The sequence below is a fragment of the Ambystoma mexicanum genome, chromosome 4q, assembly GCF_040938575.1.
Source record: "Ambystoma mexicanum isolate Mex_15411 chromosome 4q, UKY_AmexF1_1, whole genome shotgun sequence".
In the NCBI taxonomy this organism is placed as follows: domain Eukaryota; kingdom Metazoa; phylum Chordata; class Amphibia; order Caudata; family Ambystomatidae; genus Ambystoma; species Ambystoma mexicanum.
In genome coordinates this window covers 1,027,966,904-1,027,983,325 of record NC_090928.1, presented here as the reverse complement: position 1 = coordinate 1,027,983,325, position 16,422 = coordinate 1,027,966,904, and positions in this window count along the sequence as shown.

Sequence of the window (16,422 nt, the reverse complement as noted above, 5' to 3'; positions counted from 1 at the left end):
ACAACACACTTTGCGTTACTTTGCAGCTTGCAACCTGATGCTCACCTTGTCCAGCTATTCCCTCGAACCTCGTAGAAGCAGAACCTGCAAGGAGACAAAAGGAATATCATTAGCGGCAGCATCTTACCTGCAGTCTTCATCTTTAAACACTCGCAGCTACTGAGAACAGCTTCCTCGAATCTGCACGCCTCCTGGACAGAACGACCTGAAAGAGAAAGATAGAGTCAACATTAAAGAAAGCAGTAGAGACATTTACAAATTACGAACTGCTCAAAAGGCTTACCTGGCTGGTCGCCTCTCGGCTGGCACCACTCCGGACATTCCACTCGCGCTGAAGAACACCGTGACCTACAAGGAAGGAAAACACAGGTTAGAAAAGGCAAGACTTCACAGCGCTGCGCATAGTGCTTACTTATCGCATCATAGCGCTCTTAATGCGCCATCATTTACCAGTGGGGCTCAACCAAGCCAGTTTGCCGCGCTGAAGCTCTGCATACCTAAAGGAGAAAAAAGAGACATTTTAAACAAAGAAAGGCATGCAGGATAGCAACAAAACTAAAGGACAGCAATAAAACCTACCTGAACAATATCAAATGGCCCGGCGTCAGTGAAGTAACTGGACCGCACTCGCCCATGAAAGACAACGCGCCCCTGCAAAGAAGGCAGGACGGAGAGCACGTGTAATTCTACCACAAGGCAGGACCTTCCCCACAGACCACATCAGGTCAAAGCTGAGAAGTATACCAGTGAGTTACCCAGCCGGGTGTCGTCTCTGTGGATACCAGGTGAGCGTAACAACAGTCTCCAATAGTGGATGAAATTAGAAAACCTATTGAAGGGCATCAGAGTTCCTTCTGAAATCTCCAGCCCGGACTATTATCATGACAAACATATGTGCCCTGGTTTGGTGCCATTCCTGAAGGACTATATCACTCAGGGACTATGGACGTTCCCAGAGGAAGTGCTGCATAGCCTTGAACTAGAGGGAATTTAAGACCATCTTCAAAGTTCTGAAATTCTTTAACTTGAACATTTCTTTATCTTAAACCCATTTTCTATCCCAAAGATCTCGACTCGCACAGTGCAATAGCACAATACCAGTACAATTACTAGGGGCCACATGATCAATATCTTGCCTTTTCCCTGGTACGTTGACCACAAACAAATCAAGGGACTAGAGAATAAGCATGGAAGAAAAATATAGCTATAAACTGAACTCCTTAAATGTGAGCTGTTTCCCACTAATCAGATTTTCCAGAACTTTGTACATGGTACGTTCAAGATGGTTTAAGCGATTCATATAAAATAGTATAAATTGGCCATGCATGATTCAATTTTAAAATTGGAGGAGGCTACATAGTCATTGAGGCAATAGGATTTAGTTGAGGGATAGTTAGAACATGTATAGGGTTTAGTTCAGTAAGCACTAAAACATTAAAAGATAATTTACTTTAGGTATAGGCAGAACATGTATTAGGACATTGTTCAGGGTAAGAAAGAAAACTGAAGTAAGATAGGCCATGTTTTATGACTACTACTTTCCTTCCATTATATAAACAAATATGCCATTGTTTGTCAGATCAAGGTGAAAAGTATCACATAATATAGGGCAACAGGCAGAATATTACATTTAGTGGCTCATGCTCATTGTCCCATGAATTTGTGGTCAGACCAAATATGTGTTGCTTGTGACTTTGCAAATAAAAACATCTTTTCAGTAAAGTGAATGCAATCAGTTCTGTAAACGAGTGTGGTGTCATTTTGTGGTCAGTCAACATCTGTATTGCTTGCTTAGAAAGGTTGTTGACTTCTATAGAGGCACAAAGGGTTTACATACCTGCCTTTTTCTGCACTCTGTATACTGTCCTTTTGTGCCCAGATGACATACTTATTCCTTGTAAAGCTGTGAATAAAAGGTCATAGAACTGTTTTCTCGAAAGACAAATCTTACAAATAATGTTTGAATGAAAAATCTTATATCAGGGAAACTGAGTATGTCTTCTTTAAGTGGCTAGTCCACAAACCCATTGCAAGCATTGAAAAGATTAAACGTTTTTTTGAAGGAGATTATATTTTGTGTTTATAGCAGAGTGCTCCATATCAGCAGTAGTTTTTCGAAGACAGCTGGAAGGAGATATCATTGACTTAAAATGAGTGTGCCATCTTTTCATTGCCCGACCAATTACATATTGCATGAAAAGTTGTGAATACAATCTATCACAGTGTGTTTTGCAAGCAAAGAGTATTAGAAATCATTTGCAAATGAAAAGGGTTTTTTTGGGCAAGAGAGCGTGCACAGTAGTTGTAACTGAGTGTGTTGCCTTTTTTTGTGGGCAGATCACATACTTGCCCCTTTGCATAGAAAAGTCTTAGAATTCTTGAAAGGCAGGAGAATAATCCCAGTGGCTGTAATTGAATGTGCCATCTCTAGGAGACTAGGAGGAAGGACCTCCTTACATGACATACATGCATGTGTCATTACTTTTCAGATTTATGAGAATAACACCACAGAAATGCTTAAAGGAAGCTGCAGACAGGCGCTTCCATTAAGTGTCTATAATTGAGTGTACCATCTTTTCATGGCCAGACCTTATACATGCATACAAAGTTGCCAATAATCATTTTCGGTAGCAGAGTGCACTGAATGGCTGTAACTGAGTTTCCCCTATTTTTGTGACAAGTGAAGATATTGTTTGCTTGGAATGAAAAGTATGTACTTAAAATGCAAGAGGAGAATATATTATAGCCTTATTGAGTGCCAACTTTCCTGGAGTACCTGAAAGCAAGAGTGAGGAGGAGGCATTCTTCTCAAATGTGCATTATATCATCCATAGAAGCTGCTGTCTGAACCAGGTATGCCAGAATTGCATTTTTAATATTAATGTGATCCATGTCACATCTAGCTGCACCTGAAAAACTCAGAATCAGCCGGTCCATAAACAACGGTGGCGGTGGATTTACCGCCACCGTTGTTTCCAGACCGGCAGGGTCATAGTGAGGCCCATTATGTCTCATCACAGTACAAGCAACATCAATACATGATTCTGGAAACCAATGATAATTTAGAGCCGGAGGACCCCAGTTACATGGATGGGGGGAAAAACAAAGCTGCTCCTCTGCCTGTTTACAAACACAGTAATATCCGGAATGCCAAACTGTCAGTGTGGTAGTCAGATCACCAATGCAATACTACAACCACTGCCCCCCCATTACCACCCTCACAGTCAGATGTATACAGTAGGTCATGTCTTACCTCACCCGTAAATCAAATTGAGAACTTTTATCAACCAGGTGAAAGATCAACAACATTTTTCCACCTGCACTCTGTAAGAAAACATTTAGCTGCTGGAAGCCTGGCACACACCTGGGCTGGGCACCATGTTTTTGTGGACTCACCTGGAACCCACCCACCAGTTCTCAGTGACCATTCACACCCTACCCTCAACTGCAATCTCTGCATTGATACAACCCCTAAGCACCAGGCTGATGGAGACATTTGAGCATGGACAAAAATATCACATGTCATATGACAGAGTGTGCCTTCTCACCACTAGCATGGCAGTAATGTGGGTTATGAACATCTTCCCTTATTTGTTTCTTGTAAATTTTGGATTCTGTCAGATCATGAGTAAATTGGATCACCGGAAAGCAGTTCTACTTCAGCATTACTCTTCACTCAAAGCTGTACCAGAATTCCATGACAAAGTGCCTATTGTAGTTTTACTGGAACTGGATCAGTCCAAAGCCCATGAAGGCCCCTTCACCACAGACATGAAAACCAGTAAACAGAACTTTAACTAAGTGCTGTGAATACACACCTTCCCATCCCCTGCTAGCCCATAGGACGCTTTATCCCTTTATCCCTTTATCCCTATAGTAATTCTAATGAGCATCAAGTGTATGCTGTCCTGCAGCAGCTCACTTTGTGTATGTAATGATTGGAAGGTAGAGGTCACAGGGGAGTTGACATCTGGGTGGTGGCACAGTAGCTAAGACCATGATCTACAGCTCGGCTTTGTTGTTGATGATAATGGGTCAAAAACCCTTGTTGCTCTATTAATTGGCAAGAATGTGCAAGTTCCTTGCTTTGTGCATGTCCTTCATCATGTTATAATACGGTAAACAAGAAATGGCCAGCCCATAAGGCACTTCATGTTCAGAAGGACTGCTCACACTACACTGCAAGGGGTACTTCATTGCACTGAAATTCTACCTTGAACATGTTAGATGGGCTAAGTGAACAAAAGAATACCCTCAATGATTATTGCAACAAACACATCTAAGTTTTAATGGGGCAGTCTTTACATCAAAACACTGTCATCTGCTACCTGACGTCGTTTTTGCGCTACATTTGCCTGAGGGAGCCACCAAGGGCCTGATTCACAAAATTAATCTGGATGTTTTGTGGCCTATATCTGCTGCATGACATACAACAAAAGGTGTCTGCTGTATTTCTTTTCATGTTACACAGGAAACAGAGTAAATAAAACAGCCTGGTCCACATTTCCACAGGTGAAAACATGTTTAGATAATACTGACTGTGGCTAATCCTGTTTACTCCATTCTCTATTATCAAGCAGCAACGTAGGTGCTAAATAAATTTGCTGCACTTTTTTGCACAATTGCAAATCTTTGATAATCTGGACCCAGATCTACATAATGTCTTGATGTAAGTTTATATTGAATATGGCACAGCCTGATTTCTTGTCCCACAATTCAAGATCTAAGGAGCTATTTGTCAGCTACATGAGAACTCTCAGGACCCAGCACACTGAGATGTAATTTAGATGTGCAACAATGCACTTGTGATGCAGTGTTAATTAAATTGCAGAAATAATACAGTTTGAAGAAAATCCAACAATCCCTGTGCTGAACGCACTACCACCAGAGATGTTGTATACATTTTCTACTTCATCATCAAGGACTACATTGCACTTGTCATCTGTATCACCTGACCCATTTTCTCTTCTGTGAACACTGCAGGGAAATGTATCCAAAAGAAAAGAATTCAAAGCAAAACTTTACCTTTCAAAATCAACATGTGAGCTGAAGCCTGCATATGAAAAAGACATCTGTAAAGACATGTGTGATGTTGGCAGCCCACCGACAACAAGAGTATTTGTCAAAAGTATTTGGCAAAGGCCAAAACAATCAATGTTTCCAGTTACCATAAAGTATTCAACAACTTTTTGTTAAATGGATAAACAGTCCACTCTGTGATGAAAAGCACAGCATTTCATATGGGAGCAACAATCGAATTTGTGCCTGGTTTCTTCTGTTTATTTTCTTACAGAATTAAGAATCAACATTATAAAACCTAGCGATAGTACAATGTAAAATGGTCATAGATGTTTAATTGCGATTAATATGATGTTTCCCTGTTGTATAAATGTAAAAGTAATGAGGAAAAGAAAGAATAGCTGCATTTGAGAATAATACAGCAGCTTTGAACCTAAAAGATCAAATTGTAATCCCTCCCGGCAACAGCTGAAGGACTAGGTGAAGATTTACCATCAGATAATTGTCAACACTGACTTTGAAGCTGACCATAAAATCTAATGCAACATTCCTGGATTCACCAAATGACCAAATGTTTTTCTTTGTTCTCAAAGTAGTCCTTGCAGTGGAAGACAAATGCCTTGTAAATACAAAGCATTGATTCTGGGCGTGGGTGTGCTCTTGAAATGACCTGATCTTCCCATAAGCAGGTTCTTCCAAGGAGGAGGATATTTGCACCTTCAGAGACGTGCAGTTTGATTCAAATGATAGAAAGATGCTAAAATCAATCATGGGGTCGAGATTATGTCAGAAATTGCCCTACCAGCAACTGTAGCTTCAAAGAGCCTTCAGACACTGGTCCCATGACACACCACCTTCTCGACAGTCAGCTCTATGCTCTAAAGGAACTGACACATATTGCTGTTATCAGCGAGATACAGAAGATGTCATTTCATATTGTCATTTACCATATGACATGTTAAAAAATGCACCATTTAAAAATGACCCATGGAATCACAGTTTTGTGGATAAATATTGTGGACAGTCACTTTAAAAGAAATAATATTCAGGTATATCAGCTCAATTATCAACAATGTTATTTTGACATTCTGTTAATTACACATATTAAGCGCATGTGGATATCCTTTCAGAGAAGTGTCACCCGCCTGTGATTCATATATCCTAGTGTCCATGCCGGGGAGCATGATATTCTGAGATTTGAAAACAATTGTGTAAAAATATAAAAATATAAAAAGCCAAAATTAGTAACACATATATCACACGTCATGTTGCGATCAGACTAGCATTATTCAATTCACCTGTGTGAGAGCAACCTGATGAACTGATAAGTAACATGATCATATGTGAGGAGCATGATGTTTCAGGAAATTACAATTTTTTAATATGAAAATCTCCAGGATGCCTTCACATCAAATGGGAGAGAAACTGGGTTTAGAAGTCACTCCTGTTAGACTGTACACTTAATTAATATGTCCAATAAGTACAGAGGTGATGGTTTAGTGGGATTTTGGAAACCTCTCCAATCACATAAAATGACCAATTTGATTGGATAAATGATACACACCTGTAAAGGAAGTGGTTCCTGATCTATTAACGTCCAAACCCATAGATTATGGGGCATCACTCGCTCACTAACTTACTCAGATGAACTGACTGACAGAACAAATGAAAGGGGAATTGACAACAACAGAATGGAAAAAGGAATAGATTGCTTTTATTTTTAACCCATTGTGGATTACAAGCAGCACTCTGTAAGAGAGGCCTACTTGGAGTTAAAGTCCAGGCCTTCTTCAGTGGAGAAGATAACAAAAAGGCCCAATGCAGTAAGAGGGAAACCAGTCTCTGTAGGAAAGCCTAGATGGGGATGATATGATATGATAGTGTATTTATATAGCAATGTGTTTCAAAGCGCTTCAAGGCAAAGGAGGGATCAAGGGAAAATACACTGACATTCTCACAGGCCATGAACAGTAAGGATGTGAAATTAACTATCGTACTCGGCCTGACGACATTTGAGATAGTGCAAGAGCTAAGCCATATATAAGGAAGGGGGTGAGAGAGTAGAAAGGAAATGGAAACAGACAGGCGACTGCCATAGAGCCGGAGAAAAACAAAAGGTGAGGGAGAGGGGTGCAGAAAGGGAGGGGAGGAATAAAACAAGCGACTATCGTACTAGGCCTGACGACATTTCAGACACTGCTGGAGGGGGGGACAAGTAATGGGATGGGGAGGAGGCAGATGATGTTGCTATCATGCTAGGTCCAGGGACAATTCTGATAGAGTAAGTGCATATAAGAAAGTAAGGGGAGGAGGGAAGTAGATAGGAAAAGAGAGAAATGGCAAGGAGGAGAGAACAGAGAGTAAGCAGTCAAAAAGTGTGGAGAAGCAAGAGGAGGGAGCGAATACAATTGCAGAAGTCAGTAGTAACAGATAGTGTTGCAAGCCAGGATACAAGATGAAGATTGGGACAGCATGATTCAGGGCCACCATAAGTACAACATGCAAAGGAAGTCCTGCATGAGAGTTGAGAAAGGGTGACGCACCGTGAATGAATGAAGTCCATAAAAGTCAAATCCAGCATTGGCCACAAGACGGTGATGGTGAAACCAGAATGTATCAGCACAGGCTCCTGCAGAAGTAGGCTGGAGGGGGCTTTGCTTGGGCTGATAACCTGGGCTACCGGGCCGTTATCCCCCATTGCAGTCCCTGGAACGGGAGATGAATGCCACATTATTCCCATTAGCATAACACAAAATGCTAATTGAAATGTTGGAAAATCTTATTGAGTCTCTGTACTTTACTGAGAAATGTAAAGTAGATGGAGTCTATAAGAGTTTTTTTTTTTTTAGTTCCATTGTGTTACTGTGAAAGGTGGTTCCCAAAGGAAGGACCTTTTGTTTTTGTTTGATGTATTTTTTGTATTGATGTCATAATTGAAGCCGTCTTAAGAGGGTGCCCACCTGTCTGTGAGACAGCCAAATACAATTCCCATGTAAGTATAATGTTAAGGGGAAATAATTTTGAGGGGAGCAATACCATCATTTTCTTTAGTGAAAGTACAAGGGGGTTGGGTGTATAAATTGACTATACATCCTAAGAAATTAACAACTATTTCAAACGTGTATGTGCTTCTGTAATTATAGATTTGATAGAACAGGTCCTGTGCTTTGTATACTGAGATATACCCTGCCTCCTTCTCTGTGTAATGATCAAGCACAGAAGAAGCATTCTGGGTGTCAAAATGATATCTCAATGCGTACGTACCTAGAAAGATAAGGTAAGTTAAGTAATGTTCTGGTTACAACACCCAGCAGAGTGCTGAACCATTGAAGACCAAAGGAAAAGGGTTATTAACTGCTAACCATTTATGTGCATTTAAGTTGTCCATTGAAAATGAGAAATGTACACTTTTACACAGTGATGTAGATGTACCATTGAAGGGAATTTAGTAAACATACACAAAAGCAATATTTGTATTTGTACATGTCTTTGTACATTAATATTGTTTGAGATGCTCACAGGGCTATTGGGTAGAGGGAAGGTGTTTATGTTTATTCCAAATAAATAAAGAGATTTAGAGAGGTAGGGATGTTCCGTTTAATTTGGTTTTGTGGCAAATGGAAGCTTTATCCTGGACCCTCATTTATTTTTCAGTACATGGTGCATGTCCCGTCAGGGTAAACAACATGTATATGTGGTGATGTGTATGTTTGAAAAGTCTATGGGGGTAATTCATGGATTATTTGCGCTGCAAAAAACGGGATTTGTGCACCATTCTGCCCGCAAATCCCCATTTGTTAAACAGGGATTTGGGGTATAATGGCCACAAATCCAGTTTTTCGGCACACATAATCCATGAATTACCCTCTAATTTTCTGTAAATGTAGCATTGGAAATTGAGGTGACTGGTGTATTGATCATTCTTCATGAAACTGGAATTTCATAGATGTATAATTTGTTAATATTTAAATGGATTCAATTATTTATTTAAATAGACCTTCAGTTTAAACCTGTGTGTTTCTTGTCCCAAATGGGCATGGGGGCTGTTGGTAATCAATATTGTTAAATTAGGAGTCCCAGTTTCATAAGAAGAACTTCATTCAATAAATAAATGGTGTGTGTTTTTTTTGAGGTGGGTGGAAAATTCCCCCAAACTAGTTGTCACCTGGTTACTACATGCTACAAAACTACTTATAATGACAAGCTGGTACGAGAGAGCCTGTGGCGTACACAGCGGGATGGGTCTGAAAGAATATAAAGCTGGTGGATGTATATCGACTTGACATATTTCCCACAATGGCATCATGATCCAGTACAGTACAATTTCATTAAGCTGTACATCTGGCCAGTACCGTTTGCAGTTTAAAATCTGAGTCATTGGTAGTGCTGGGGCTATTGCATGTTAGAAGATGGCTGACAGCGCCCCATGCAGAACAGTTACAATTCATTATAATTCATAAAGAATTAATTGAAAGTGAACCAGCACCATAGGCAGTACACCGACTCTGATGAGGAAGACTTTTTGTTCACTTCAAGTCACACACCGCTGATCAATCCACGCACGCTGACCACTCTTCTTCTGAAGATTTCCCCTGCACTACCCCCCGCCGCCCATACCAGCTCCTCTGCTATAATCACACCCATCTTATAACCCCCAAAGATGAGACCCTTATGTACAGTGCTCTGTTGCACCCAGGTAGGTGAGAACTTTAATAATTTCATGCATATAAGATATTAAACCTTTGCTCTTCCATCTGCTCCTGCTATTTTGAAATCACATCTGTTTATGGTAGATCTTCCTTTTAACATTGCCAAGGGCCACAAACATGAGATTATGTTGTGTCCAGATCTCCCATGAAAATGTGACAGAGGCATGAACATATCCTTTTCCTCAGGCTCTCTATGTGTGGAGGGTTGAACATAAACTGTGACAGGGAACATACCATCCTGATAGGAGAACAAAACAGAGAATGTACAGGAATATGTCAGCAAGCAAAGAGGCGGTGGAAGTTGGGGAGAGAGCATGAAGGAGGTTGTAATGAGCTGGGAAAGTCTGGCAGTCTAATCACGCCAAGGAGATATATTTGGAAAACTGTCTTGAAAACAAATATGTTGGTGTTGTTTTTGATATTGGGGAGATTTCCAATGGTAGGACAGGCATGGAAGCAGAAGTGGAGGTGATAGAATCCACAGGGTGGTCAATGGAATGAGAGATTGAGTAGGGTGTTAGATCATAAGGTGCAATATGTGGAGTGATGAGCAATAGGAGCAGCCAGATATGGGAAGGACTAGTTCATGTGAAAATATGGAATTCATATCAGTCTTTCGCCAATTTCTCAATTTAGTCAGGTACTCTAAAACTGAGTCCTGAAAGCATTTTGGGTGACAGTAAATAATGGGTGAGTTTGCTAACATTGGTTCAACCCTTGCCTTGCCTTGTTCTCTCAATGTGATGAAAGCCACACGCATCATCTAAGTCATCCTCCTCCTCCACTTCCCCCTGTAGCTGCAATGCCATCTCCTCCTACCTTTCTTCTTCTTGTTCTTCTTCTTCTGGGGATTCATTAGGGTGATTTCTGTCAAAACAATTCCTCCTCCTCCTTTGCTTTTCATCTTGTCTGCCTCCCCCTGTCCCTTATACATCCCCTCCTGTTCCAGCACCTCATGATCCACCTTCTGTCCTTCCTCCAACTCCTGCCCCTTAACTACTTGCTTTTGGTGTCCAACCTCCATCTGCTCCTCAATTGCTGAGTCCTCGTATTTCACCACATGCTACTTATTCATCTCCTGCCATGTATTGAAGAAAAAAACAAAACAAACACATTCTAGTTGGGGAAATCAGCTAGAAACATGGTGCACTTTAGTATGGTCGACAGCTTTTACATATGTACCCAAATGACTGCCCAAACAAGGATTACAGAAACAATGTGTAATGTAGATTTTATATACAGTTCCATTAAGTCAAATTGCAGCAAAGGAGAGGCCTAAATTATTCAAGAGCATGCCGCATGAATGTTGGTGCATGTCCAGAATCAACAGAATATGTTTTTCTAAATAAAAACACAAACAAAAAGGGACTCAGTACTAGCTGAAGCACAACATGAATACTCCCCCTTAAGGAGCACAGTAGGAAAGTCAAACTTATTTTAAAAGAGCAAAAACACAAAGAAACAGTGTGCAGCCAGTCAGAGCACCAAATGGCAACAGGAAAAAAAATGGTTTAAGTACAAAAAAGATGGTTGTCATATTTGCTACTTGAGAGCTAGGCGACAGGTAACACTAAAAGCTGATTACAAAGAAAAGGGGTCTAGAAAAATAAAAAGCAGACTAAAAAATCGAAGAAAATAAATAACCACACAAAAGATGGACAATAACTAAACAGATGAACACATTAAAAAGGAACAATAGATAACTTAAATATAATAGAAGGAATGGGTCGGCAAAACATGATTTAACATAAAGGGGAAAAGCTTGATTATAGAGAAAACTAGAATATAACGCAATAAAATAGACACACGAAGAAAACATATATATATATGCATGTAAAAGAATGTAAATAGAAATTGTCTGAGCCAGGTCCCACCAGATACAGACCCACTACGCAATGTGGGACAGAGGATGGAACCCAACTCCTCCCAAATTAAAAGATATATAAAAAAAAAGTCAACCGTAATGAAAGTGTAAACTGAACAGCCCATTGAAATGTCATTAAAGAAAGCTATTAGAGCGAATCTCTTCATACAGACCACAAATAGACAAATGTTCAGTCCAGACAATCTCTGTCTGTAGAAGCAGGGAATCAATGTCTCCTCCATCTCTCGCGTATCCTGTTCCCACTCCTGCCTCTCAGTCTCTGCTTCCCCCTGTTCCATCTTCTGCTGAACACCCTTCTCTGCTCCCTCCTGTTCCACCTCTAGTTGTTGTCCCCTGTCTTGAACCTCCCAAATAGCTCGTCTGGTTTCACAACAACTGTGGGCATGGGGATCACTGAACAAATGGTTTTTGACAAGGGGGTTGTACAAGTGCGAAGGGTTTCGCAATAGAGGGTAAGGCAAAATGAGAACACAACCACAAGGTGTTTAACAATAGGTTTCTTTCTTTCTTTTTGGGGTGGATGGAGTGGATGGAAAGGAGCTTAAGGCAGTCAAAAAACAACAATAGGAATAGGTTCACAAAGTGTTTCTCAAAAGGGGAGCCAGACTTTAAGGGACTGCAGAAAAAAGTAAAATATAAAATAAAATGACACTAACTGGGAATGAAAAATGAACAATGCACACAAAATATGCTCTCAGTGGCTATAGCACATACATTCCTGCTCTCTTCACATGTTCCTCTAAACACAACCCACAGAGAACCTGGAGGTGAGGTGGGCCTTATAGCAGCTCAGCAAGTCTCATCACAGAATGATGGTAGTCTGATTGGTCCACACAATCGTACACATTATTTGATGGTTCTGAGTGATCCGCTCATACATGTCCCATGCACAGAATCTCTTTCTGTGATGTTGGGGTGCCAGTGGTCCCCATGAGACCTCAGGGAATATTGCAGTCAATATTCGGCTTCTCCCTAAACTGCAGTTTGGCACTGGTATGCCCACCCTTAATCGCGAACATACAGGTATACAACCTCACCCACTTCTTTCTGACCTTCCTTGACATAACCATACTTTCAAGAATGTTCCATTTGCTCAAAGGGGTATTTGGCATTTTGCTAATAGACCTGTGTTCTTCCACGAGGAATCATCTCCTTCAGGTCCACTGTAGTTCCTTAGTCCTCGGTCATTGGGCATAGAGGCTCTAGCTTTGATCTGGTTCCTGTGTGCCCCTTATTAGGTCAAGAGGACATCGACCCCCCTTTTTGTTCAGTTGCCAGTAGATCTAGCTCTCTTACTTTTCACAGTGTCCCCCATCCTAGTTTCTGCTACCACCTCACTGATAAAATACTTGCAATGGACAGGATGGCTCTTGAAAGTGAGGGGGGCTGCAAAAATAGGGCTTCTCAGAAAACCTGATTGAGGCCACTAAGAGTTCAGGGCTGCCTTCTCCCATTAATTCCTGTTCAAGACTTTGAGGCTAATTCTTAGTCTGTGATGTAAAAACAAAGAATCTATGTCCCATCCATCTTTGTATTGTTGTGAAAAATGGCCCTGTTTGGTCTGCGCCACTCCTCCCTCTGGGCTCAGCGTCAGCCATAAAGGCCCTAAGAGACTACTGAGTGTTTAGGGGCATATTGGCCCTGTCATCGCCATTCTTCATGCTTCTGAAGAACCTTGCCAACTCGCATCTGCCAGTCAGATCTCTATCCCCTCTGGAACCGTCCCATGATTCTCAGATGCATTCTGTGTAAGTTTTATATCAGCAAGGAAGAATAGAGATTTAGGGGTTTTTGCTCTGTTGGCACGCATTTCTAGTCATGTGACCTAATCCTAGCACACTAAGCTGTTCCCCTTCATTCAGGCCCAACACGATCTCATTTATCCACACGTCACAGCACCGCTCATCACAGCCAGGGCCCCTGATTCCACTCGAGCAAGCAGTGTTTACTCATTGGATGCAAGGAGAGGTCAGCTGATGTAGTTTGAATGTATAGCCCACTTCTGTACCACCGACATCCAGCTTGTAACATTTGTAGGTCTAGAAAAGATTATTAAGTGTTCCGTGTCTCACTCCTCTGACTGCTGAAATAAACAATCACCTTTGCATACGGCATTGCAGGGGTCCCTCTTCCACATGCCAACCAAGCTTTCTCCACTAGCGATGATGCTGCATCTTGGGCTGAGGCCAACCTAGTTTGCCTACAGAGCCCCCCTGTACCATTCCCTTTACTTCGACTCAGAATTACCAGCGCTTCCTCCCACCACCATCAGATGAATGCTTGAGCAACACCATCCATCAAGCAGTTCATCCTTAAGATTTTCTTTTTTTAGTACATTTTGGACTGGGTGTCACAGACGAAAACACTTTCCTGTGTGTTAGTATGTAATTTGGATGGCATATCTGCAGTGATTGGTGCACTTCACTTAGTGATGAGGAGGAGGGTTGTGGCGGGGTGCTTTGATTACTTGCAATACAAACTCCATTACTCATGCCCTTCCTTGTCAGAGTGTTTGCAACCTCCTCTTCCGCCCTGATGGAGCAGATTGTCCCAGCATCTTGGATAGCTACAAGAAGACCCTGGGGCGTTTGGGGGGCGAGGGCGAGGGGGGGAGGGGTTGGGTTATACTATGGATCATGAGAGGGGATGGGCAATGAAAGAAACATATGTTGGGAAAAGATTCCTGCAAGGCAAATCACCCTCACAAAGTAAGTACTGTGATGAGGAAAATTAAGACTGTAAGAAATAAAGATTGCTGTTATGCACTACAGCAGTTGTGGTCTGGAACTGCTTGAGTGATTGACCTGGCTCAATATAGAAACAAGACCTCTTCTTAGCAAGGGATATCAAAGAGCTCACTCCATTATAAGTATATGTATATTTTTGTTTAATAATGTGAACCTTCTGATAAGTAACAAACAGGAGACTTCATGAAGCGGAAGGCTGTGTGCAGTGCAGGTCCAGGCAACATATATCACAGATTTTAGCAATATGACTTAATATGTATTTAATTATGGGCCCAACCGGATGCCTTATTACTGAAAGATGTGACTCTTATAGTCCAAGAACAAGCGGAGGTGGATATTCACAACATTCTTTTACCTTTGGTGCTGAAATTGAAAACCCATATGTTCTTTATCATCCCAATAAATGTAGTAACGATTTGGTACTGCTTCATTGTTATTTCAGATTTGTATCTTTTTTTTTAAAATGTGAACGTTTCAAAAGAATGTTCAATGGTCTGTTCTAAAGACCTTGTATATTGAACACAATCTAAGCAGTAATTCAAGTGGAGAACTGAAAAGGTTACATGGATGAAACACCAGGTTAAATAAATAAATATGCTTAGAGCATCTTTGCCCTGTTCTGTAGAACTGCAGAAATGCATAATTTCCCCCCACAAGACTTTCCTTCTGTTGAATATTACCGAAGGGAAGCATCTGTTGAACATTCGTCCAGATAGAAGCCTTTGGCTTATCCTCAAAAACAACACTGGGTTTGCTTTAGAATTGCAATGTAACATATTAAAATGTTAATCTTTATAGTGTATTAATTAGCGTAAACTGTCAGCACATGTTTGGTAACTCGCGGAAGTGCTGAAAAACAGCCGCCCGGATCAGATCTAGCATTGAAAAAAGCCTGCATTGGATTTTCAGTATCTTTCATTTTTTTCATTCAAATCTCTGGTATCCAATAGGTTCCGAAGTGAATTGCAAGCAAGCGGCTCCGAGTAGTGTGTTTCTGGCAGTTTTTAAAACTCTAAATAGAAAGCACAATAAAGAGTTTGGATTGGCTAAATGAAAGTCAGAGCTAAGGGCGCTCGAACTTCCCTTTTGGGAAAGTCGAGAATGTGGGAGGTGGTTTGACTCGCAGTGCGATATTCCAGTAGAATTTTCTGAGGATCAAACCCTTCCACGAGTCTAATAGTGATGCTAGAGGCTGGCTGAGCAATTGCAAGGCCAAGACTCTAGAAAGTGGTTAAAGCAGCCAATCAGAAGCCCTGGGCCATTCTAAAACGTGTTTAAGGGTCTTTAGCGTGCCTTTCTAATTCCTGCTTCCTTTGTGAGTTTTGCTTAGCTACTGAGTTAAGATTGGACAGGACAGGCTTAGAAACTGGTCATTTTGGAGTAATTCTAAAGCACTTTTGTTGAGTTTAGGAGTGTGGAGGAGTGCTTGTTGGTTGTTTGTGGTGCAATTGGTGTTTTTTATTCCCCTTTTTAATCTCACTTTGTGTGTGTGTATTCTTTGGGCTCACGCTCTAATCTTGACTTTTTACTCTTACTCCATTTTAAGTAATATTATTTTTTTTAAAAAATAATAAGCTTCTATTGTTCTTTTCCATGTTCACATTGATTTAATTCTAACATGTATAAACACAAACAAGTTTCCTAACAACTTTCCTTTGTTTGCAGATAAACCTTTGTGTGTGAACCCAAGACATCTTCCACTGCCCACTTAGCTTCTCTACAGTTTGTGTGTTTCGAGAACCCTTTTTCATCGTGTGAATGTTGTGAGAATCCTGATGTTTGTCTTTGTCGCTTGTATTTAGTTTTGCACCATAATACCTTATGCACATAGGACCTTCAGCAGCATGTCCTTTTATTTGAAGGGAATGCCAGGGGGAGGATGTGAGGAGATGGATGTCAGAGGTTGAGAGAGTGAGCCAGTGTGGGGAGACTGAGCCCAAGGAGGAGGGGCAGACAGAGATTGAGATGAAGTGTGAGGTGGGATAAACAGTGGTTGAACATGGTAAGGCAGTGTTTGAGGAGGGGGAGATGGTAGTTGAGGAAGGCGAGATGGTTGTTGAGA